Raw genomic sequence first — 3,684 nt, forward strand, 5'->3', positions numbered from 1 at the left:
GCCCCTTGTTGATGGAGAGACAGAACTATCCTTTGTCCCCTCAAAAAGGAACTAAACCCAGAAGTTTCTCTCCTCGATTTGGTGACACCTCATAGGATCTGGGGGACTTCACCTCAAACTTAAGGATAGCCAATTGGACAGGAGCCAAAAAGAGCAATTTACTAGAAAAAGAAGAGGACAAAGAAAGCAATCACTTTTGTGAGGTGTTTTACCAGGAGCAGGAACCTCCTGCACCTGGTTCGGTTTTTCTCTGTTTGTTATTTTGCGTTTTATTAAAACTTTTTGTTTCCAACACTGCCACAGAAGCCATCCTGCTGATTTTATGCCTTCTAAGGTAGCTGAGCTATCTTGGGTGTGAAATAGACCTCCAAGAGCTTATGAGACCTGCCTTGAGGAGGCTCCTAATTCTGGAATGGAGCATGGAGCTGCAGCTGCAGGTGGGGCATCCCTGTCCTCCAGCATCCCACCTGGCTTCAGGCTGCTGTTTCCCCATCTGAGATGGACCATGAAGTCACCCCTGGGTGGTGAGAGGAGACTCTGACAGGTGGAAACTCTGCTCCAGTCACCCCACAGCCCAGCCAGGCTGATGCCCAGAAAAAGATGAGATTTTGGATAATATTAAGATTTTACTTCATGGCTTTTGCCCAGATTCTGAGGTGACATGTGGTATTTGCAGAGGTCCCCAGAATGAAGGAGGAATTGAGAATCTGACTCTGTGTTCGTAGAGGGCTAATTTAATTTATATTACATTACATTACATTACATTATATTAATTTATATTAATTTATATTATATTATATTATATTATTTTATATTATATTACATTACATTACATTACATTACATTAATTTATATTATATTACATTACATTACATTACATTATATTATATTATATTACATTATATTATATTACATTATATTACATTACATTAAAACTATACTAAAGAATAGAGAAAGGATACAGACAGAAGGTTTACTCAGAATGATAATGAAAACTTGTGACTCCTTTTCAGTGTCTGACACAGCTGATGGTGGTTGGTCATTAAGTCAAAACAACTCACATGTTGGATAAACAATCTCCAACCACATTCCAAAGCAGCAAAACACAGGAGAAGCAAATGAGATCATATTGTATTCCTTTTTCTCTGAGGCTTCTCAGCTTCCCAGGAGAAAATCCTGGGCAAGAGGATTTTTCCAGAAAATATAACAGTGACAGTGACAAATCTGGTCAAAACGTTCCCTGTTTGAGGTTGCAACAGAGAAAAATTAGTCCATGGCATGCCTACAGTTCACAGATTGCATGTTTCATATTAATGGCACAATAAACATTTTCATTTTTTTACTAAAAGCAGTACACGATTTGAGCTAATGTCTATGTTCTAAGTAGTTCCATGCACCAAAACAAACAGCAGAGATGCACAAACTAACCATCCACACTGGCTGGGGATGAGAGAATTTTTATCTTGATAAAGTCCCAGCAAGGGAAGGAAGCCAGAAGAGTTTGCAGGGAGGTTCCAGGAGAAAAGTAAAGATGAGATTTTGGATATGATTAAGATTTCACTTCATGGCTTTTGCTCAGATTCTGAGGTGACACATCTGCCCATGACATGCCTATAATTCACATATTGCATGTTTCATATTAATGTCATCATTAACATTTTCATTTTTGTACTAAAAGCAATACATGATTTGAGCTAATATCTACATTTCAAGTAGTTCCAGGCACCAAAACAAACAGCAAAGATGCGCAAACTAACCATCCACACTGGCTGGAGGTGAGAAAATTTTTATCTTGATAAAGTCCCAGCAAGGGAAGGAAGCCAGAAGGGTTTGCAGGGAGGTTCCAGGAGCTCACTGTCCCCGCCTGGGCCACTCAGCCCGTCCAGCTCATTGCCACCAGGAGATGGCAACATTGTCCGTGCTCTGGGCAGGAGTGGGAATTCTGCAAGCAGGGAGGGAAAATGGGGATGAAATTGCTGCCCTGCCAGCACAGTGATCCTAACTTAGCCACAGGAAAATGCCCAGCCTTCCCAGAGTGGTTTTCTTTGTAAAGGATGTTACAGACAGTCCTGTTCCACCCCCTGCCATGGGACATCAGGCCGGGTTGGTCCAGCCTGGCCTGGGACATTTCCAGGGATCCAGGGGCAGCCACAGCTTCTGTGAGCACCCTGTGTCAGGGCCTGCCCACCCTCCCAGGGAAGAATTTCTTCCAAATATCCCATATAAACCTGTCCTCTTATCAGCTTAAAGCCATTCCCAGTTGTCCCTTTAACCTCCACCTCCCACGCTGCTTTCTCTGGGCACGGTTCGCACCAAACCATCTTTCCGAGGGCCCACATCCATGGATGGTCATCCATGGGTAACTTGTACCAGCTGGTGCCCAATTCCACTCTCTGTTCTCCTGTTGAAACACCCAGTTTGCTGACTCCCCTTCCAATTCAACCACCCCAAATCCCTGCAGTGGCACATTGAACTCGGGCCCTGTGGAAAATGCGTATTTTATGATTGGCTTTTCACAAATATTCAAATGAATGTTATATGCGTTGTGTTAGAAAGCTGTGCTGCATTAATTTTCTTCAATAGTGTGTTAAATACAGTTTTAGGTTATAATATAATGTTAAAATACAAACTATGCTATGCAGGATACTTTTTTTAAAAAGAGAGGAATGAGGTACTCCCACCGAGATAGCAGCCACAGGTCACCTGAATCTTTCAGAGAAAGAGAATTTATTGCTCCATTATCAGAAGAAACGAACTTCTTCCCAACTTGCTCAGCCCTGAAGACTCAGTCAGGATTCAGAGGAAGAAGCTGACACTGCCCAGACAGAATCCTGTGTTTGAATGGAATTTATGCATCATGGATGAGGTGTATGGATATGCAACAGGCTGTTGCTTTTAAGGGTTAATCCTCTGCTGCCTCAGAACTTAATAATGAAATTTGACTCAATATACCTCCCACTATATATAGCTCATGCTACATCATGTTCTGTTACCTATCATCTGACAGTGTAATTCTTGAAATCTGGCCATTTAATTTGGTCCAAGAAAATGTATCATTTAAGAAAAGGCCATGTTCATTTAACTAAGTGAATGCACATTTCTGTTTTCTTACCAAGCATTGGTGTGTGGGCAGTTTCTCATACAGAGGGAGGGAGGGAGGGAGGGAAGGAGGGAAGGAGCAGCACTCCCCGCTGCCGAAATTCCCGGTTTGTTCGCAAAATCCGCGGTTTCTGGCATTTCCGCCTCCCCCCGCGCTCTGCCCGTCCGGGGTGGGCTCTGAGGGTGCTGGTGCCCAGAGTGGGGGGGCTCTGAGGTGCCGGTACCCCGGGCCGGTCCTGCGGCGTTTTCAGGTGGTTTTCCTGCGCCTGCTGATGATGCCGTGTGTCTCTGTGAGTCATTTGTCACAGCTGGCTGACGTTGCGCTGGGCTGGTGCTGGAGTAGTTTACAAGTGCTTTCCGAAAGCCCGGCCGTGTTACTACGAGGTTGCGCCTTGCTCTGCAGAGCCCGACGGCGCTGTGGGTCTGGCAGCTGCTGTTGTGTGTTCTTTGGAGCGTGGCATGCGCTAAGCGAGATTTCTTACTCCTGCAAGTCCAAGGGGACGGGTTAATTATTAATTATGGGTGGCATCTGCGGAATCTCGGTCCCTTTCCCCGTGGCTTCCCAACCCCGGCTCGCCCCTCCCC

This window comes from Geospiza fortis, unplaced genomic scaffold (genome assembly GCF_000277835.1).
Source record: "Geospiza fortis unplaced genomic scaffold, GeoFor_1.0 scaffold858, whole genome shotgun sequence".
Lineage (NCBI taxonomy): Eukaryota > Metazoa > Chordata > Aves > Passeriformes > Thraupidae > Geospiza > Geospiza fortis.